General features: G+C 48.9%; 1 long non-coding RNA gene across 2 annotated transcripts in view; it reads left to right on the forward strand.

Moving 5' to 3' along the window:
- The window catches only part of LOC140397980 (uncharacterized), a 122033-nt gene extending 99304 nt beyond the window's left edge, over nt 1-22729 (forward strand). For both annotated transcript variants that reach the window (XR_011937370.1, XR_011937369.1), the window contains exons 4-5: nt 1560-1758; nt 22171-22729. This is a non-coding gene — a long non-coding RNA (uncharacterized lncRNA). The remainder of the gene's footprint in view (nt 1-1559; nt 1759-22170) is intronic.
- The last annotated feature ends 295 nt before the right edge of the window (nt 22730-23024 follow it).

Here is a 23024-nt window from a genome sequence, read left to right on the forward strand (position 1 = left end):
AACTCAATATCCTTCACTGCATTAGGCTAGCAAAAGTATATCAATCTCAAATTTAGAATTGTAATTCAAATAACATCTCTTGTTTTTTGTGAGACGGTTCCTTTGCATGGATTTCTTTCCAGAAATTTTTCGTTCTGATTGTAAAGTTTCTAGACGCTCCCACCAGTGGACATATGTTTCTCTCTCTCTTTTTACTCTACCAATTCCTTTGAAAATGTAAAGAACCTCGATCAACTAGTACTCGAAACACTTTATATTTCAAGGAATGCAAATCTACCTTATGGTAATTCCTCCTCATAATCCAACCCCTGGAGTTTTGTAACATTCTGCTGAATCTGTGCTGCACTCTCTCCAAGGCCAATATATCCTTACCTAGAGTCCGGTACATAGAAATGGACATCAATTACAGATGTAGTCTAACCAAGGTTTTGTAAAGCTGTAGCAAAACCCCTTTCCCTTTATATTCCAGCCCTCTAGTTATGAGGGCTAACATTTCAGTAGCCTTATGATAATTTATTTTTGCCGAAACATTATGAAATAAAAGTCGCCAAAGTCCGAGAGTACCATAGCCGGCTCCCTACCTTTTTGAGAGAGAAGTGATTTAACCTGAGGGTCACCAGTCCTCAGGCGAGATTGAGATGGTGGAGCCTTCATGAATAACCACAGCCAATACGGGAATTGAACCCACGCTTGTGTAATGTTCTTGCATTGGGCTGATGTGAACAAAGAACATTAGACTTTATTTTATCAACAAAGTGATTTACTCCTAATACTATCTTAATGAATAACTAAAATATCCAAGATGAATACAGTTGGAAATAAATGTCTAACATTAACCATCGTAATTCTCCCACACCTAGACATAGGGCGTGATCTTCCCAAAAGAGAACAAAGCGCCCGAGCGAGCGCGTTTAGCCGCGTGTTTCCCATTGATTACAGTGCCGGGAAATACATGGCTATTCAACGCGCCTAGCATTGTATAAGGGGCCTGAATGGGGAACGCCTGGCCAAGGCCATACACAGTCCTGTTTTGTACAGTGGTGAGCTCCGCTGGCCGGAACTCCCATGTGTAGCGAAATACCTCCCAATCTCCGAGGCCCCCGAAGCATTCCCCAACCTCCCCCCAGCCCGAACACACTATGGTAGGGTCTCCGCCTCCCCCCATCCTGCCCCCTCCCAACACCCACAAATTGCACGCCCAGCCTGATCGCAACCGGGCACAAAATGCCAGATCGGCTCCTTGGCAGTGCTAGCCTGACTCCCTGGCAGTGGCCCTACCAGCTGGCGTGCACTTGGGGCCTCTGATCCCCAGGGAGAACCCTACGAGTACCGTTCCATCTGCTCCCCGTTTGCGGAAACCAATACTGACCGGTGCTTGCCCCAAGGTCTCCGAGGCAAAGGCATAGATCCCAATGCCTTGGGTACAGCTTTAATGTGCAGATTTGCCAAAAAGTAATTAGTAATTTACAGCGCAATGTTTTGCTCCCTCGCCACCCCAACACCCTTCCCTATCTCCCCCCCCCCCTTACCGCATCCCACCCCACCTCCGCCACTCCAAGGGTTCGGTGGACAGGACAGCTCGCTTGCAGGGATCGCCCAGGTGGACAGTGGAAAGTGGTATGCGGGGCAGGAGCCAGATGTTGTCGAACGATGCGGAGTACCAGAGCTCACCCTGAAGCGAGTCATCATCATCCTCCATCCCTTGGACCAGACCTGCTGTTCGTGCCAACCCAGGGCCTGCACCCAGAAGCGAGGCAGGTAGGAATCACAGAGGGGGTTGCAGGTGCTCGGGGGAGGGAAGCGGTTGTTGCACATGAGGGTGGACATGAGGGGGTGATCGGCTTGGGGTAGGAGGGGCTTGTGAAGGTGGGATTAGATGTTCATGCTGCTGGCCAGGCCCCTTAGCCAGTGAACCTGGAGGTGATTAGAACATCCCGTGTGTGCCGGCCCAGGCGCGCATGTTATTCTGCCTCCTGTGCCTGCCCGGGCCCCAAGCCCTGCTCATCTTGGCCCTCCCCCAACTCTTCCTCGTCAGACAAGGCCTAGCATTCATCCTCCTTCCCCAGCATATCGGCCCTCTGCTGGGTTATGTTGTGGAGGAGGCAGCAGGCTACCACGATGTGGGCAGTTCTCCAATGCTCTACCTGAACTGCATCTTCTGGACACCGATGTACCTGTAAGATGTAGCAAATCCATCATTTGGATGAACTCCATAAAATGCACGGACATTATACGAAACCTGATACAACACGGCCAATTTCAAGTTGAAAAACAGACATTTTAAAGACAGTATTATTTTTAAGAACATAATAACTAGGAGCAGGAGTAGGCCTTCTGGCCCTGCGAGCCTGCTCCGCCATTCAATGAGATCATGGCTGATCTTTTGTGGACTCAGCTCCATTTTCCAGCCCGAACATCATAAATCCCTTTATTCTTCAAAACATTATCCATCTTTATCTTAAAAACATTTAATGAAGGAGCCTCAACTGCTTCACTGGGCAAGGAATTCCATAGATTCACAACCCTTTGGGTGAAGAAGTTCCTCCTAAACTCAGTCCTAAATCTACTTCCCCTTATTTTGAGGCTATGCCCCCTAGTTCTGCTTTCACCCGCCAGTGGAAACAACCTGCCCGCATCTATTCTATCTATTCCCTTCATAATTTTATATGTTTCTGTAAGATCCCTCGGCATCCTTCTAAATTCCAACGAGTACAGTCCCAGTCGACTCAACCTCTCCTCGCAATCCAACCCCTTCAACTCTGGGATTAACCTAGTGAATCTCCTCTGCACACCCTCCAGCGCCAGTACGTCCTTTCTCAGTTAAGGAGACCAAAATTGAGCACAATACTCCAGGCGTGGCCTCACTAACACCTTATACAATTATAGCATAACCTCCCTATTCTTAAACTCCATTCCTCTAGCAATGAAGGACAAAACTCTATTTGCCTTCTCAATCACCTGTTGCACCTGTAAACCAACGTTTTGTGACACATGCACCAGCACACCCAGGTCTCTCTGCACAGCAGCATGTTTTAATATTTTATCTTTTAAATAATGATCCCTTTTGCTGTTATTCCTACCAAAATATAACCTCACATTTGTCAACATTGTATTCCATCTGCCAGACCCTAGCCCATTCACTTAACCTATCCAAATCCCTATGCAGACTTCTGTTATCCTCTGCACTTTTTGCTTTACCACTCATCTTAGTGTCGTCTGCAAACTTGGACACATTGCACTTGGTCCCCAACTCCAAACCATCTATGTAAATTGTGAACAATTGTGGGCCCAACACTGATTCCTGAGGGACACCACTAGCTACTGATTGCCAACCAGAGAAAATCCCAATAACCAATCCTCTATCCATGCTACTACTTTATCCTTAATGCCATGCAACTTTATCTTATGCAGCAACCTTTTGTGTGGCACCTTGTCAAAAGCTTTCTGGAAATCCAGATATACCACATCCATTGGCTCCCCGTTATCTACTGCACTGGTAATGTCCTCAAAAAATTCCACTAAATTAGTTAGTGCCCTGCCCTTTATAAACCCATGCTGCGTCTGCCCAATGGGACAATTTCCATCCAGATGTCTCGCTATTTCATCCTTGATGCTGGATTCCAGCATCTTCCCTCCTACCAAAGTTAATCTAACTGGCCTATAATTACCCGCTTTCTGCCTACCTCCTTTTTTAAACCGTGGTGTCACGTTTGCTAATTTCCAATCTGCCGGTACCACCCCAAAGTCTAGTGAATTTTGGTAAATTATCAGTAGTGCATTTGCAATTTCCCTAGCCATCTCTTTTAGCACTCTGGGATACATTCCATCAGGGCCAGGAGACTTGTCTACCTTTAGCCCCATTAGCTTGCCCATCACTACCTCCTTCGTGATAGCAATCATCTCAAGGTCCTCACCTGTCATAGCCTCATTTCCATCGGTCACTGGCATGTTATTTGTGTTTTCCACTGTGAAGACCGACCCAAAAAACCTGTTCAGTTCCTCAGCCATTTCCTCATCTCCCATTATTAAATCTCCCTTCTCATCCTCTAAAGGACCAATATTTACCTTAGCCACTCTTTTTTGTTTTATATATTTGTAGAAACTTTTACTATCTGCTTTTATATTCTGCGCAAGTTTACTCTCATAATCTATCTTACTCTTCTTTATAGCTTTTTTAGTAGCTTTCTGTTGCCCCCTAAAGATTTCCCAGTCCTCTAGTCTCCCACTAATTTTTTTCCACTTTGTACGCTTTTTCTTTCAATTTGGTACTCTCCCTTATTTCCTTAGATATCCACGGTCGATTTTCCCTCTTTCTACCGTCCTTCCTTTTTGTTGGTATAAACCTTTGCTGAGCACTGTGAAAAATCGCTTGGAAAGTTCTCCACTGTTCCTCAACTGTTTCACCATACAGTCTTTGCTCGCAGTCTACCTTAGCTAGCTCTTCTCTCATCCCATTGTAATCTCCTTTGTTTAAGCACAAAACAAGGTTACATTCAAGGAAAATGACTGCAAATCAGACATCGGAATATACAACACCACACAAGAGGTGAACATAGGGGCCATGTGTCACGGCAGAACTAGCTGACAAAATTACGCAGAGGGGTTTCGATAGCCCTGACCAACTACAGGAGAGAAAGTGGAAAAAAACAATTTTTACTCCAGCTGTGTAGAATAATGCCTCCACTAATGGTAAAACATTTAGTATTTGATGTGTTAGACAGGTAGGTTCGATGTGGACTGCACTCGAAACAGGGAAGCTAGAAACAGACGTCTAACACTGGAGAAGATCCAACACAGTTTTATTAAACAATAGAACTAACATACATATTTAACTGTGGGTCGACACTATACTGATCTGACTAGTGACCTTGTACTAGCCTGACCAGACTTACTAGCTACCGCATGGTGTTTGCACTGTGCTAGCTCGTGGACTCTGACTGTCTCAGTGGCTGGGTCCCGAGAGAGCGAGAAACCTAGTGCCCTCTGGCTTTATAGTGGTCGTGTCCTGTCTGGTGATTGGCTGCACTGTGTTGTGTGCTTACTGGTCATCCTGTGTGTCAATCACTGCCTGTCTGCATCTCATTATATACATGAGTGGATATTATGACAGTATTCCCAGAAACCACCTTGGGACATGTTGCAACACATCAAATGCCTCCCAAAACATTTTGGGCTCTTTGTCATTGAAACTGATCAAGATCAGTTTCATCCTGTAAACGCTTTACACCCATTGTTCTGAAACTGACCGATGGGAGGAGTCAGCCAATTTGACTCAGGTAAACTGCCTTTAAAACATCGAACTCTGGCCAAGGGGAAGAGTGGATTTTCAGCAGTTAATTCAGAGGCAGTCCACTGAAAAGTGCTGTGAAGTGAAGAGCAGTGCAGGAATGGTGTGTGAGTCAATGTGAAGTTAATTCCAGGGGAGTGAATTTGGAGAGCAGCTAATTCAGCAGTTTAACACAGAAAGGAGTTCTGTGAGGAGTTTAGTTCAGTGCAGGAGAGGTGTGTGAAGTCGGAATTCGGGTGTCCAGCCAGACAACTACTTTGTGGGCAGGAGAAGAAACCAGGAAGATCCAGCAGCAAAACGAAGAGACAAACAAGCAAGACAGATCCGAGGAGTGGTGGGTATATTCTCTCAGTCTTCAGAAATCCCCAATTTGGTAGAGGTTGAGGAGGGGTCTGGCACCTTTTTTTGTAAATTATTTAATGCTAAGAATTTACATTCTGCCATTATAGTGTTCTTTCCACAGCATAGTATGTGGTGTCTGTGTTTTATTGGCTGAGTTTTGCTGAACTATTTTTAAATTAACTTTGACTAGTCTCTCTCTCTCATCTACCGTCCTGGTGAGTAACTAAAAAGCTAGAACATAATTCCGGGGTACACAACCGTAAAGGATCCTAGCACTTCGAAAATGCTTACTCAAAGGGGTCTACTGGTCAGGAATAAATAGTAGTCCCTCTCTCCCTCTCTTGTGAAGCTGTCCCAGTGTGGCACTTCTGGGTTGTATTTCACTACCTACAAGAGAGAGACACACAAGGTCGTAGGTGGCAGCCAGGGTAACTCTTATGGCACAAGCGTGAGCTCACTGATCAGGAATAAACAGTGAGTCTTTCTCTCTCTCTTGTGAAGCTGTCCCAGTGCAACACTTCCGCATTGTGGTTTCAACACCTGCAGGAGAGAGACACCCACAGTTATCAGTGGCATCCGAGACCAGTCTGGGTGGAGTAAAAGAACCTTTACACACCGCTTGATCACGCCCCTGGTCGCGGCATGGGCGTTGTTCTAGGGGGTCTCCGTGTTGTGGCTGTGGTGTTGGGTGCTCTGAGGTACAGATGAACCAACACGGTTACGATTGGTACAACGCAGTTTTATTCCAACTTGTTATTTACAGATCTGTCTTGGTACTCAGCACTTGGTGACGATGTGAGTGTCTTGTTAATCAGGTCCTGTCCTTGTCCTTGTCTCCAGATGGACTGGCCACCAGGTGTCGTGTTTCTTGTCTTATACTGTGTCTGCTCTTGTCTGTGATTGGCTGTCGTGTTATGTGTGCTAATTGGTCTGTTGGTCTATCTATCATGATGTGTGTGTTTGAATATCATGACATACCCCCTTTTTTACAAGATTATGTGCCTACGTGGTTATAAATATGAATGTGTCCTGAGTGCAGCTAAAGGTGTGTGTGCGTGATATTTACAGCATGGACATGTGGCGTAACTATATACAAGGGGTAATGTCAGGTTTGGCATGCTAACGAGGTTGTACCATAACAAAAGAAGAAAAACTTTGAAGTGTGGTCCGGTCAAACGAGATCTGAAATGATAAAACAGTAACATGTTACAATACAATAGTTGCTAAACTTTGACGTGTGAACAGTCTCATAAGTCCAGTCTAGTAGGTGGGCGACGAATTTGGGTTGACCGCCTCAAGGGTGGGTCGAGAACCACCAGCTGAGGTGCGAGCCTGGCCACGGGTGGCGACAGAAGGGGCATGGTATATGGCAGCTCCACGAAGTCACTATCAGGAACCAGTGGAGGACACGGCGTCTGTGTATGGTTCCGTTGCGAGCGTGGAAGTAGGCAAAGGGCTCGCCGATTGCGCCTACGCACGGATCCATCTGGCATGCGTACCAGGAACGAACGGGGAGCCACGCGTCGGAGAACTTCGGCAGGTGCTGACCAGCCACCGTCTGGTAGATGAATGCGGACGTTGTCTCCAGGGGCCAGGGGGGGAAGATCAGTTGCCCTTATGTCGTACGATCTCTTCTGGCGATCGCGCTGCAGTTGCATCCTATGCAGTACTGGAGCATGGTCTATTGTTGTTGCCAGGATGGAAGGCACAGTGGTTCTGAGGGTGCGACCCATCAGCAGCTGTGCTGGCGAGAGACCCGTGACTAGCGGGGCCGAGCGATAGGCCAGCGAGGCGAGGTGAAAGTCCGATCCGGCAGCAGCAGCCTTGCAGAGGAGCCGCTTGGCAATGTGAACGCCCTTCTCCGCCTTTCCATTGGACTGGGGATGCAGAGGGCTGGACGTCACGTGTGTGAAGCCATACGAGGCGGCAAAGGATGACCATTCATGGCTGGCAAAACAAGGCCCATTGTCCGACATGACAGTCATCGGAATGCCGTGGCAAGCAAAGGTGTCTTTGCAAGCCCTGATGACAGCAGACAACGTCAGATCGTGTAGGCGTATGACTTCTGGGTAATTGGAGAAGTAGTCCATGATGATAACATAGTCCATGCCAAGCGCGTGAAATAGGTCGACACCCATCTTCGCCCAGGGGGACGTCACCAGCTCATGGGGCAGAAGCGTCTCAGGAGGTTGCGCCGGCTGAAACCTTTGGCAGGTTGTGCAGTTGATCACCATGTTGGCAATTTCGTCACGGATGCCCGGCCAGTATACCGCCTCTCGGGCCCTCCGTCTGCACTTCTCGACCCCCGAGTGGCCTTCGTGTATTTGATCGAGAACCAGCTGGCGCATACTGTGTGGAATGACAATCCTGTCTAGCTTTAGAAGGATCCCATCAATGATGGCTAGCTCGTCCCGTACATTATAGAACTGTGGGCACTGCCCTTTGAGCCATCCTCTCCTCATGTGGCGCATCACTTGCTGTAAAAGGGGGTCGGCCGCTGTCTCTCGGCGTATGCGGGCCAGACTGGAGTCGTCAGCCGGCAGATTTGCCGCTGTCAAGGCCACCTGTGCCTCGACCTGACTTCCGAACCCCTCTGCATCTGGTGGTGTACTCACTGCTCTGGATAGGGCATCCACCACGATGAGGTCCTTCCCTGGAGTGTAGACCAGTTGGAAGTCATACCTCCTGAGTTTAAGTAGGATGCGCTGGAGGTGAGGGGTCATGTCGTTCAGGTCCTTGTTTATTATGCTGACCAGGGGGCGGTGGTCAGTTTCGACCGTGAATCGTGGAAGACCATAGACATAATCGTGGAACTTGTCCAAACCGGTTAGCAAGCCCAGGCATTCTTTTTCGATTTGCGCGTAGCGCTGCTCTGTGGGTGTCATAGCCCGTGATGCATAGGCAACCGGGGCCCATGACGACTTGTCATCCCTCTGCAGGAGCACTGCTCCAATGCCGGATTGGCTGGCATCAGTTGAGATTTTGGTGGGACGAGACGTGTCGAAGAACGCCAACACTGGTGCCGTGGTGAGTTTGTGTTTGAGCTCCTCCCATTCCAGCTGGTGTGTATGTTGCCATTGGAACTCTGTAGATTTTTTTACGAGATGGCGCAGAGCCGTTGTGTGGGAGGCAAGGTTGGGAATGAATTTCCCTAAGAAGTTGACCATGCCAAGGAATCGTAGGACAGCCTTCTTGTCGGCCGGCCGCGGCATGGCTGTGATGGCGCTCACCTTGTCTGCGTCCGGACGGACCCCTGACCGGGAGATGTGGTCCCCCAGGAACTTCAATTTGGTCTGGCCAAAGGCGCACTTGGCTAGGTTGAGACGCAGGCCGTTTTCCCGTATGCGGGCAAAAACGCGTTTGAGACGATGTATCTGCTCCTGCGGTGTGGTGGACCAGATGATGACATCGTCCACATATACGCGCACCCCTTCGATGCCTTCCATCATCTGCTCCATGATTCTGTGGAAGACCTCGGATGCCGAGATGGTGCCAAATGGCATCCGGTTGTAGCAGAATCTGCCGAAAGGGGTGTTGAAGGTGCAGAGCTTTCAGCTGGACGGGTCCAGTTGGATCTGCCAAAACCCTTTAGAAGCATCCAGTTTCGTGAATATCTTCGCTTGGGCCATTTCACTGGTGATCTCCTCCCGTTTAGGTATGGGATAATGTTCCCGCATAATGTTATTATTGAGGTCTTTGGGGTCTATACAGATGCGGAGCTCACCAGAGGGCTTCTTGACACACACCATGGAGCTGACCCATGGCGTGGGCTCCGTGACCCTGGATAGGACCCCTTGGTCCTGGAGATCCTGCAGCTGCAGCTTGAGGCGGTCTTTAAGTGGCGCAGGAACCCTGCGAGGTGTGTGAACGACCGGGATGGCGTCCGGTTTGAGGCGAATTCGTTATGTGTATGGCAGTGTTCCCATGCCTTCGAATGCCTCCTGGTTGTGGGCGAGGAGCGATTGGAGCTGTGCGTTGAACTCAGCATCCGGGAAGTCAGATGTGTCGCCTGGAGAGAGAGACAGAATTCGTTGTACAAGGTGGAGAGCCTTACATGCCTGTGCACCCAGCAAGGAGTCCTTCGATGAGCCAACTATTTCGAACAAGAGTGTGGCCGTGTGTGTTCTGTGTGTCACCTGGAGTTGGCAGGATCCCATGGCCGGGATAACGTTCCCGTTGTAGTCGACCACCTTGCACCGGGATGGCTGGATTGGTGGTCTGACCTTCATGGCATAGAATGCTGACCATGCTATGAGGTTAGCGGATGCGCCAGTGTCCAGGCGGAAAGTGATCGGCGATCGGTTGACCGTCAGGGTGGCACTCCATTCATCGGCCAGATTGATGGTGTTGACCCGGTTCACATCAATGACCGCAACCTGGAAGGCGTCTTGGTCATCTGTATCGTTGGGTTGGATGTCCTGATGTGGAGGCTGGATGGTTCGCACGTGTCTGCGAGGTTGTCGGAGATGTGGAGGATCCATCGGTTGAACCGCTCGACAGTAGGCAGCATAGTGGCCCATCCTGCCACAGCCTAGGCATTGTCGAGTTTTTGCAGGGCATTGCCCTTTTAAATGTGCAGCTCCACAGTTGCCGCACGTCATGACGTCATGGCGTTCGTTACGCCACTGTGCATCTGCAGTTCGGTCTTGCGTCGGGCGCGCCTGTGCAGTTCGTCCCTCGATGTTGCCGTTGGTTTTGGCGCGCACAAACGCGGGAGACCTCAAAAAGCGTGCGAAACGGCCGCCCTCGCCCGGGCCGCGGGCCGGGAGAAACTGGATATGTTCGGCCTCGTGGGCGGACTGGCTTGCCGATTCGACCGCTTGGGACTCCCTCCGTGCCGATTCGGTCGCCTGAAATTGGGCAAAGCGGCTGGTCGCATTTTCATGCAGGACACAGGCTTCCACTGCAGATGCTAAGGTCAGGCCTTTAATTTTAAGAAGCTGCTGGCGTAGGCCACTGGAGGCAACGCCAAAAACGATCTGGTCCCGGATCATGGACTCTGAGGTGGTGCCGTAACCGCAGGACTGCACGAGTATGCGGAGGTGCGTCAGAAAGGGTTGAAAGAGCTCATCCTTACCTTGCAGGCGTTGCTGAAAGATATACCTCTCAAAGCTTTCATTGACCTCAACGTTGAAGTGCTGGTCGAGCTTGAGGAGGACCGTGTCATATTTAGATTTGCTCTCGTCTTCCGCGAACACCAAGGAGTTGTATACATCGATGGCGTGCTGACCTGCGGTAGTGAGGAGCATGGCAATCTTTGTTTCGTCCGAGGCACACTGTTTTTCGTTGGCTCGCATGAACAGTTTGAATCGCCGCTTGAAGAGATTCCAATTGGTGCCCAGGTTCCCAGCGACTTGCAACGGCTGCCGTTTGTTGTGGGTGTCCATGGTTCAGCATGGCAGATTTGCCGGCAGGTACCGATCCACTCACTGGTATCATGTAGTGTTGGGTGCTCTGAGGTACAGATGAACCAACACGGTTGCGATTGGTACAACACAGTTTTATTCCAACTTGTTATTTACAGATCTGTCTTGGTACTCAGCACGTGGTGACGATGTGAGTGTCTTGTTAATCAGGTCCTGTCCTTGTCCTTGTCTCCAGATGGACTGGCCACCAGGTGTCGTGTTTCTTGTCTTATACTGTGTCTGCTCTTGTCTGTGATTGGCTGTCGTATTATGTGTGCTAATTGGTCTGTTGGTCTATCTATCATGATGTGTGTGTTTGAATATCATGACAGTGGCCTCTGAATAGGTGGCATCAGCCATGACCGCAGCGGATAATCCTTGTCACCGAGGAGCCAACTCCTCACCCGGGGTTGCACCTCAAAGGTGTCAGGCACTGCGAGAGTACTAGGATGAGGGCGCCGTACACGCTGCCTGGGTATCGGCTGCAGACATGAAAGATCCGGCAGATATGCTGTACGGTACCCCTGCTCAGCCGGAGTCTTTGACGGCATGTTCGGTCTGGCGAGTACCCAAAGGACAGACGCTGCTGGTACACATGAGGCCTGATGTGGCGCCGCCTTCCCACCGCCTTCTTGGTATGTTGAGCGGCCGGATCTCCATCCTCACTGGCTGCCTCCTGTTCTTCTGGGGCAGGCGCTGCTGCTGCAGGGCCCTCCCCAAGCAGCTCCTGCTCGTGCAACTTGAGTTCATCCCCCAGGGCTGCGGCAGCTTGGATGAAAGTACCAATCCTTTTTGGTTTCCGAAATCCATTGTCTGCAGGGTGTGAAAGGCAAACAGGTTAGCGTGGTGCATAATCCAGTGCCCAGCCAGTTCCAAAGGGCTGCACGGTGGTTCTGGCCTGCACTGCAGCCCCTGCCCCGGCATGTCCCTCTCCCCCATCCACCTTCCTCCTCTCCCATCCCCACACCCACCCCTGCCGGTCTCCCTGATACTCTGCCCGCTGCACCATACCCTGGCCCGGTCCTTGTTTGGGTTGGAGGAAGCACTTTAACTCTTCCTATCCCCATCAAGTAAAGATTTTTAAAAACATCTTGTTTCTGGCAGTGATCATCTTCCCAGCCATCTTAACCTCACAGAAAAGCCATTGAGGCTTTCCTGCTCCGGCCGTTCATTTCAAATTGGAGTCAGGTCCCAATCTCATCTTTTGGGATCCAACATGTACATTTATCAGCAAAAGAACTGGGTGGCTTTGAATACAGTTTCCTTCCTACCAATTCAATGAAGCAGGTTAAAATTAGGAACATCGGGTCTCCAGGTATACAATTTTAACTAGCCACCCTCTCGAATCCAGCCGAACGGTCAGAGTTAAAATTATCTCCAAAATTTCTGCAGAGAGTGAGCACTGCTTTGAGTAGTGCACTTAATAGCATCCTGTCAATATTACTGCCATTGGCAGCCTTACACACATTAATCAATGGAATAATTGCAACTTACGCACCATCATAATTATTTGTGTAAAATAGCACTTCCATGGTCCAGCATTTCTTTGCCATTTAAATCTATTCCTTGTTTCTGTTTCTATCCTGAGCAGCAGATGGTGAGTTTAGGCGCTAGGGCCAGGTTGTCACTGGATGATTACTGATTAAACTTTAGATTACAATGACAGCACACTTTAGGCAAGTATGTTGGAAAAGACAGCTTACATTAAAAGCATGGTCACTCTGGAAGGAGCTTAAAGTTGAAGCATCATCATGAGTAGAACTTGTGAAAAAGAAATCAAACACTTATGACCAATATTAACACCTGTGTGCTTTCTTAACATTATTAAAACATTTTGGAATGTTTGTTGAGCCCTGATAGCAATCAAGTGACAGAGGCTGGGAGCAGATGTTCAGCTTGAGGGAATGAGAGAAGTAAATCACCATCCCAGGATCCTTGATTCCCCATTTAGAATTTTGAACAGACATGGGATCTGGCAGGATTTGCATTCAGAAGAGAATGTTAATTTTCTTTCTTTTTTTCAAATTTAGATTACCCAATAAATTTTTTCCAATTAAGGGGCAATTTAGCATGGCCAATCCACCTATCCTGCACATCTTTGGGGTGTGGGGGCAAAACCCAAGCAAATACAGGGAGAATGTGCAAATTCCACACGGACAGTGATGCAGAGTCGGATCGTACGTGGGACCTCGGCGCTATGAGGCAGCAGTGCTAACCACTGCACCACCGTGCTGCCTGAATGTCCATTTTCTTGACAAACCCAATCATTGACCTGGGATTATATAAAAGCACCAATCACTCATGAGAGATTCAGTGAGAAGTCTTACTACAACACCAGGTTAAAGTCCAACAGGTTTGTTTCGAATCACTAGCTTTCGGAGCGCAACCCACCCCAGTCCAACGCCGGCATCTCCACATCATAAGAGTTTGTGTGAACATATTGTGGGTTCATTCATTTGGACAAAGCACTTTTTTCCATTCATTCAAGGGAGTGGGCTTGGCTGGCTGGGCTAATTGCCCTTGAGAAGGTCCATGGTGCCGAGTGTTGTTGGAACTGCATTAATCCAGGCAAGGGGAGAATATTCCATTACACTCCTGACCTGATGGGCCTTGGGAAATCAGAAGGTCTTTGACCTGCTCTCATAGCCATAATATTTATATGGCTAGGCTAGTTAAGGTTCTGGTAAATGATAGCTCCCAGGATGTTGATAGTGGGGCATTCAATGATGGTAATGTTGTGAAATGTCAAGGGCCAATGGTTAGCCTCTCTCTTGTTGGAGATGGTCATAACCTATCACTTTTGTGGTGGAAATGGTACCTGCCACCTTTCAGCCAAACCTGGATATTGTCCAGGTCTTGTTGCCCATGACATGGACTGCTTCAGTGGCTGAGGAGTCTGAGGAGTCATGGATGGTGCAGAACATTGTGCAAGCATCAACAAACACTCCCACTTCTGAACATCTCCACTTCTGATAGTTGTAATGGAAAGATGCCATGAGAACATATATACCTGGATAGAAAGCTTGAGGATATCGGCAACAGAGCTGAGTATTGATTTCTGCTCACAGGCCAAAGTGAAAGTGAGACTGGATCACATGACACATTATCCACAATAATCTCTCCAGGAAAACCTAATAGATTGAAAAAGCAGTTTGGAGTGTGTGACAATGTTATTGACGGATAATGGGGCACTTGGTGAAGAAGTCAGCGATTATAAAAGGGGTCTTGTGCAATTTTGGACAAAGGATGGGTAAGAACTTCATGTGGAATCAATAGCTCTTTGTACTGACATGGTATATCCTCTTGACATACCTCACACCACCTGACAACAAATTTAATGGACTGTTCATACCCCATCAATAAACTGTCTCTATTGTGAGACTTATTGTCCGAATTATGCCATTGTGTGAATGATGAACTTGTTGAAGAATATCAGGGGCGGGATTCTCCGACCCCACCGCCGAGTCGGAGAATCGCTGGGGGCTGGCGTGAATCCCGCCCCTGCCGGATGCCGAATTCTCCGGCACCGGACATTCGGCGGGGGTGGGAATCCAGTCCCACTGCTGGAATGCCTGTCCCGTCGGCGAGAATCAAACCACCTCTCTTACCGGCGGGACTAGGCGGCGCGGGCGGGCTCCGGGGACCTGGGGGGGGCGTGGGGCGATCCGGCCCCGGGGGGTACCCCCACCGTGGGGGTACCCCCACGGTGGCCTGTCCCGTGATAGGGGCCCACCGATCCGCGGGCGGGCCTGTGCCGTGGGTGCACTCTTTTCCCTCCGCCTCGGCCACAGTTTTTGCCATGGCCGACGTGTAAGAGACACCACCCCCGGGCATGCGCGAACTTCCGCCGCCGGGCAAAGTCATTTCGGCCCCGGCTGGCGTGGCGCCAAAGGCCTTCCCCGCCAGTCGGTGGCACGTCAACCACGCCGATGCGGGCCTAGCCCCTCAAGGTGAGGGCTTGGCCCCTAAAGGTGCGGGTTATCTGCACATTTGGGGCGACTCGATGCCGGCGTGGTTCACGCCATTCCATCCCGCCGGACCCCCCACCCCGCCGGGTAGGGGAGAATTGTTTCAAAGATTCCGGTCTGGTGAGCTGCCAGCCTTTAAAAAAAACTGGAGACGTCTAGTTCATCCCAAGGCCAAAACCGTCTCTCAGGTGTTTTTAGACATGCAACATCTAATTAGGCCATTCTTCAATGATGATGTTTCACAGTTTCTGTACTGTACGATTGATACACGATCAATTACACTCAAGACGAAGTGATTTCATAACTGAAGGCTTTTATCTACTAGAACTTGTTCCCCAGCAGCTTCGGTACAGAAAGTGAATGCTGCTGGGACGGCACCGTTTCTTATACTCCGCCTGTCAGGGCGGAGCTACGTAACAACAGCCAATGGTAAACTCCTGGGTTTAACCAATGGTCATCAGCCTCTTAGGTACCGCAATACCTGGTACTACCACAACTATGTTTTGTTGTTTCCTCTTGCAGTTGCTGGTATTTGCTCAGTGCAACATATACCAGATGAATTGACAGATTTGCACTCTTCTGCAAGTATAACATTGCAGCTTGCTTAAAACTGCCAATTCTGTCAAATCATTCTGCATATTCCAAAATTAGGCTGTGAACTGAGCTAAAAGATGTAGTTTTTGATGTTGATCTGTCGTGTGAGGTCTGACTAATTCCATGGATTGTTACTAGTGCAAGGTCATGGCACGTTGGTAGACATACAATGTTGGACCTTAGTCTCCATGATGCAGGACACCTGTGACACCCAGGACCCAGGGTACCTGCAGTCCGGGACAATGTATACTACACATGAAAATTGTGAACTGTCATATGCTAAAAATTACACAGTAGTGGGTTTTACTGTGGCCTTCCATGTCTCTGGATGCATGTCTTTTGGAATCTGCAGCGGTAGTATGTTCGAACATGCCTCTGTGTCAATCTTGGCCAACAAAAGATAGTTCCCAACGTTCTTAAGGCAGATAACTTCAATCGTGGGAAACATGTGATGGTATTTATATTTTCCATGAGATTGACGGTGTGAAGCATGTTCACTGCTGCTCACCTCATTGACAAACCAGAAAATGACGAGGAAGCGCACAATCACCTCATGTATGTGTTGCTTACAGGACACCGGATGGTTGTTCTCATTGCTTGAAAGTACATATTGTTCTGTACAGTCTGTTTGGTCCAGTGCATGGCTGCTGTAGGCTGCACAACCTTTGATCTAGGACTCTGCCATTGCCAGAGGCCCTTTCTGTCACGTACCTTACAGAGTTGTTGGAAAACTGGACATTTCCTTTGTGCATGCAGAAAGCCACTCCTCTCGCATGGCGTGCTAGGTTTGGGTTTTCCAGTGATTGCATCAACAATTGGGAATGTACTTAATGTGGATGCTTCATTGATCACATCCTCCCTGAGTAGCTTTTCAATGCCAAATATTTGGGGCTTGTCTTGCTGATCTGGGACTGGAGCCGATCAGTAACTCAACAACTCTGCCTGCTACCTCTGCATTTGAAAAATCACAGTCTGTAGCCTTTCTCTACATCTGCTGATAAAGTGGTCTATGGATTCTGTAGGCTGTTGTCAAAATGACATAAACTCCAGTTAATGAATCTGACATTTTAACCTGATTCTCAACCAGTCTTCCAGTTCGGTCCATTTGGGAATCTCTTGTTAATCATGAAGTGTTCAGCTTGTGTAAACCTTCATTCCCAATTGCCAGGTGAATTTTTATCGCTTGCTTGTCTAGTTCAGACAAGCTTACGCGAAACGAGGTCGTTGAATAGCGGCAGAGGCCAAAACGAGAAACACTTGGACACCTTCACTAATGGTGCCGACATCGTGCACCAGTCTCTCCACTGTGGTCGCCACCAGGCAGTGTTGGCCTCGGTGCCACTCATTGCCGGCGCCATCTCCTGCGCCCGTAGCCTCTGGGACTCCTCCAAATGGCTATGGTCTGCTGGAGCGACGCTGACATCTCTCTCTGAATGTCCCAGCCGCTCTCTATCATCACCATCAGCTCCAGATAACCCACTTCCAGGGGCTCAGCATCAGGCTGGGACCCAGCTGTGTCCTGGGGTCCAGCAGCCCTCGACTGCTGTTTCACCTAGGGGTTCCTGCCTCTACCTACGTGCATCATCCGCAGTGTGGTGCTCACCAGATTGTGCCCCAGAAGCCTGATCACTAACATGCCCCACCAAGGTGTGTGTTTCTGCGCTGGTGGAGATGGGGATAATACCTGTGCTGTGACTCTAACGGTTGCATCCTCGGAGCTCTCCTCCGAGGTGATCTCCCTGGAGTCAGGAGAGGGGGCCGCCTGGGATGAGCCAGCGTCGTCGGCTGGAGGACCTGCAGGAGAATAGACATGTGATCAGTGGGAGGATGGCTCAGTCAGTAAGGCAATAACAACTCACATTTGATTGCTCCTCCGGGTGGAGCCTTGTGGTTCCTCACCTCCGCGGCGTCCACCCGCCTCCGAGTAGGTGACCATTCTGTCCTTGGTGACCCCGAGAAGGGCCTGCTTCTCGAAGGAGGTTAGTATTCTCAAGTCCGGAACCCCACCGCCAGTCTGGGCCCTCGACCGCAGATTATGGGAAAGTTTTTCCTGCGGAGACACAGAGAGGGCATCACGTATGATTCACAGTTGTGGGGGTGCTGTGAAGGGAGGGTTGGGATGGGGGGGTTGAAGGGCTGGCTGGAGAAAGGGTTGAGGAGGGGAGGGGGGGAAGGTGGATTGGGGGTCGCCTGGGGGGTTGGGGGGTGAATGCTCTTTTGCGGGGTTGGGGAGCACTGGTGTCTACTCACTCGTGCTGCCTGGTGTAGGTCTTTGACCTTTTTCCGGCACTGGAGGCCAGTCCTCCTGCTCGCACTCTGAGCTGACAGCCACTGCCACCTCACCCCAGGCAGCACTGGCTGCCTTGTGGCTCACCCTCCGGGACCCTCGGGGGAATAGGACATACCTCCTCGCATCCACCACATTCGGGAGCCTCCCCAGGTCAGCATTCCCGAATCTTGGGGCTGGTCTCCTCGGCGCCATTTTTCCGAGCTGGTTGGAGTTGGCTGAACAAGTGCAGCTTAAGTGCTGCTCGACTTTGTTAGCGGGTGGAGGCCGAGCGCGGTCCCGGCGAATCGGCTGACAAGCTGTCATTTGCGGCGAGAAGCCCGTAAACCTCGTTAAGTGGCCCAATTAACATTGAATTGCATTGCCGGCCTCGGTGGGCCGTGCGCTGGGAAACTTGTAGCAATTCCCACTCGCTACCGCACTTGGTTTTTTGAACCCTTGAGCAATGCCAGACAGAACCTGCCTGGATTTTTGGATCACTAATCCAGTGAAATTCCCACAACACCACCATCTTCCCATATTAAGAACATAGAACATACAATGCAGAAGGAGGTCATTCGGTCCATCGGATCTGCACTGACCCACTTAATCCCTCACTTCCACCCTATTCCCCGCTAACCCAATAACCCCACCTGACCTTTTTGGACACTAAGGACAATTTATCATGGCCAATCCACCTCACCTGCATGCCTTTGGACTGTGGGAGGAAACCGGAGCAGCCGGAGGGAACCCACACAGACACGGGGAGAACGTGTGGGCTCCGCACAGACAGTGACCCAAGACGGGAATCGAACCTGGGATCCTGGTGCTGTGAAGCCACGGTGCTAACCACTATGCAAACGTGCTGCCCTAAATTATTAAAGTATTACAACACAACTCCAACCCACCTTGTCTGACTGATCCTCAAGGCAAGAGGACCAGCTAAAGCCAAAATAAAACATAATTAGACAAACAAGTGGAAAGCCGGTAAAACAAAACCACAAGTAACCGGAGCTGGTCCCCCAAATAATTATTCTCTTACTGCCTTTTCACATTTTGCTCTCTTCAAGTCTAACACGTCTCAACCAGTCCTTATGTGCTGACATGGGTGGATCAGGGTGTTGAAAGGAGAAGGAGGATCCAAACTGTTTACCTGTAGTCAGGCAGCTGCCACACATATTTCGTAAGGAACAAAGCCACAGATGCCTGCTAAATGCCAGGCTCTGAGTAAATTGGTATGCTGGGCCAAGTGGCGGGAAGAACAATGTGGGTTAAATGAGTGTGGTTAATTTGAGATGTTTATCGGTTGCAAATGAATGTCAGAAAATTTCATGCAGGACCAGTGTCCTTTTGGAATACAGAGGGCAGCACGGTAGCATTGTGGATAGCACAATTGCTTCACAGCTCCAGGGTCCCAGGTTTGATTCCGGCTTGGGTCACTGTCTGTGCGGAGTCTGCACGTTCTCCCCGTGTGTGCGTGGGTTTCCTCCGGGTGCTCCGGTTTCCTCACACAGTCCAAAGATGTGCAGGTTAGGTGGATTGGCTATGATAAATTGCCCTTAGTGCCCAAAATTGCCCTTAGTGTTGGGTGGGGTTACTGGGTTATGGGGATAGGGTGGAGGTGTTGACCTTGGGTGGGGTGCTCTTTCCGGGAGCCGATGCAGACTCGATGGGCCGAATGTCCTCCTTCTGCACTGTAAGTTCTATGAGAATGGGGTGTCAGTTGATGATAACTGCGAGTGTTCATTAGATTACTCAATAAAGTCCAATAACCCAGTCCAGCTAATAAAAGCAAATTACTGCGGATACTGGAATCTGAAACCAAAGAGAAAATGCTGGAAAATCTCAGCAGGCCTGGCAGCACCCGTGGGGAGAGAAAAGAGCTCACGTTTCAAGTCCAGGTGACCCTTTGTCAAAGCTCAGTACAGCTAATTTCTTTAATTATCTCGTGGTCACTGCTTTTTCGACGAGAAAAAGGAAATCAGTCAGGGTCACACAGATGGGTACTCGCCCAAGCTGTTCGACAGAGGTTGGTCACCTTCTTCCTGCATTGCATGTCGGTCCTCTTGGTGATGCTGTCAGCACTGACTGCATCTGCCACATCATCCTAGGCTTGATTCATTACAGCTGGCTGGTGTCTCCGCCCCACCCTGGGGAAGAGAGTGTACCTCCTCTCCGCAATGGCATCCAACATCCTGTGGATGTCTGTACCCAGAAACCATGGTGCGGGTCATTTAGCAGCCTTCCTCTTGGCTAGAATGAGAGTCTGGGGTGTGTGCAGTGCTGGAAAGCTGCTCCAGCTTGTGATTCCTGATCGCAGCATATTTTATGCCTGGGGTTTGGGATCCACGTGGGCAATGTGCTGTCCTATTTGCATGGATAGAATTGTGTTTCCCTGGCGCTCCCAGTGGCAGCCTGAAAATGTGCTGATTCTCCGCTGGCGGGAGCACTTAGTCTCAGAAATGCAGAATCTTGCACAAAATCTGCTCGGCCCAACTCCAATCATCTACAAGTCTCCATTAAATAGGATCCACAACAGATAATGGGTTTAGGTGTATCTCTGATGGTTAATTAATAATTCATCTGATTAACATAGATTAACATTTGAAGTTTTAACAATGGGGGAGATTCGCAAATAATTTGAAGGAGCATCTGGCATTGTGCCTCAGAGGTCACTAATGCAGAGAAGAAAATAAAAAGAGTGTGCAGTAAGTGACACTTAAACATTGTCATTGCATCACTGATTGCATCAACATTGACTGCAGACACTGACAACTGCAAAAATAAAAATGCATCTTAAATATTCACTCAGCAGCAGGTATAACATCTGCGTTGAGATTAAACCTTGCCTGTTGAAGATTTCCACAACATCATCATTTTAATGATCTAGAAAATAGGTTGAAACTCAAATAGGCCCACTGTATCCTTCTTCTACAAAGCCTCCTTTTTCCAAGAGAAAAGTTGACTCAAAGTTCTTCACCGGGGTTTGATGGGGACCAGGGGCTGGATTCTCCGGTTCCCCAGCTGCGTGTTTCTCGGCCGTGCGCCGTTCGCCGGCGGTGGGATTCTCTACTCCTGCTGCTTGACAGTGGGATTTCCCAGTGAAGTCACCCCACATCGCTGGGAAACCTGTGAACGTGGGCGAGCTGACGGCGGGAAAAGTGAACAGCAACGGCCAGGGAATTCCGCCCCGAAGCAGAAAAATGACGAATCATCGAACCATAGAATTTACAGTGCAGAAGGAGGCTTTTCGGCCCATCGAGTCTGCACCGGTCCTTGGAAAGGGCACCCCACTTAAGCTCACACCTCCACCCTATCCCTGTAACCCAGTAATGCCACCTAACCGTTTTGCACACTAAGGGCAATTTAGCATGGCCAATCCACCTAACTTGCACACCTTTGTAGTGTGGGAGGAAACCGGAGCACCCAGAGGAAACCCACGCAGACACGGGGAGAAGGTGCAGACTCCACATAGAGTGACCCATGCCGGAATTTGAACCTGGGACCCTGGAGCAGTGCTGACCACTGTGCAACATGCCGCCCACGAGAAGTTGGAAAACGGCTAAGAGCAGGATCTAAAGGCATTGGGAAGGTTTTTCAAAGATAGGGGAAAAGACCGTTGGGGTTTATGAAGAGAATTTCAAAGCAAACTGGTACATTAGCTGAAGAGGGAGGGAGAACGCACAATGCAGCAGAATCCCTTTCCTTTCTGAATAGCAGCCACCAAATCTTTACCAAATCCTTCAGGCCATTCTTTCTGCAGCTTAGTAACAATCCATTCAACCCAACTGGCCAATTCTAACATTGACACTGCTGAAGAGACTCCTTCTGCTTCACTTCAATTCCATTCCCACTCATGGTCTGCAGGAAATAGCTCCTTAAGTATATCAAAGCTACCTGTTTCAACCACTTTCTGTGGAAGTGAGTTCCACATTCTCAACCCTTTGTGCAAAGAAATCTCTCCTAAAATCTGTACTTCTCCTTTTAATGGTGTCTTTCATTTAGGACTTACAAGTGAAAACAGTTTATTAACCCTCTTGACCCCAATCATAATTGTGAATACTGCAATCAGATTAGACAAATTAGAAAATTAGGTGACCAATCAGATCCTTTTCTCTTTTCTTCATTTCCATTCATACTATCTCATTCAGGACCTATTGCTGGAAGGTTATTGCACAGTGTTCTGTTCCAGAATAAAGAGCATTTGTTTGATCTCTCTTCTTATTCCCAATTTGTGTCTGCTTCTTGGTATGTGAATCTTTCGCCAATCAAATAATTTAAGTTGTCTGAATTCTTGGTGCTTTGCAGATTTCACTCTTCCTACGAGCTCACCTGCGTGATAGCTTGAAGAACATTATTGTACTGAAGATCAGAACTGAGCACGTGGACACATTACAGCATGGGTGCTTAAAAATTAAAAAAAACTGGGACAGGCTCCCGTGAAATGTGTGGCGGAACTTCAGTGTCTTCAACCAAAGAGCATGTCGGGCTGTTCACTTAACAGGTTAATGGTAGAATCATCCGCATAGCAGAATAAAAGGTCTGATAAAACGTCTCAAATTTTCAAAATTGCAGGCAAATTTTAAAGAGAAATGCGCAATTACATGAGTTTAGGTCATTTTGAAACCATTCAATCCTGAATTGATGATTGATTTTCTAATCCTCTGATCCTATTTTACAGCAGGTATCTTTACATTCCTCCCCAAAGGTATCTTTTTGCAGTTGTCTTATTATCAAAAAAACTAGTGTGATTTGTAAAATTAAATGAGTTTTTCAGTGCCCAAAGGCTTCAATTTATGAACATCTTAAGGAACTACGACAAAATTAATGTAAATCTTTCTGCAGAATAAAGAATATAATGTAAAAAGTTGTAATACTGGAAGTCAGATTGTTGGTAGTTAAAGATTGTGCACAGCCACATTTGTTTTGTCTTATTCCTGGGCTGGATTCTCCCGTTCCTCAGCTGCGTGTTTCTCAGTGACGCCCCATTTGCTGGCAGCGGGATTCTTTCATCTCGCCCGCTTGTCAATGGGATTTTCCATTGAAGCTATCCTATGCTGCCGGGAAACCCACGGGCAGGGGTGCGCTGCCAGTGGGAAAAGAGAATCCCGATGACCGGAGAATTCATGTAAACGGCTGAGATTATTCCTGGATATTTTGAC

This window comes from Scyliorhinus torazame, chromosome 21, assembly GCF_047496885.1.
Source record: "Scyliorhinus torazame isolate Kashiwa2021f chromosome 21, sScyTor2.1, whole genome shotgun sequence".
NCBI lineage: Eukaryota > Metazoa > Chordata > Chondrichthyes > Carcharhiniformes > Scyliorhinidae > Scyliorhinus > Scyliorhinus torazame.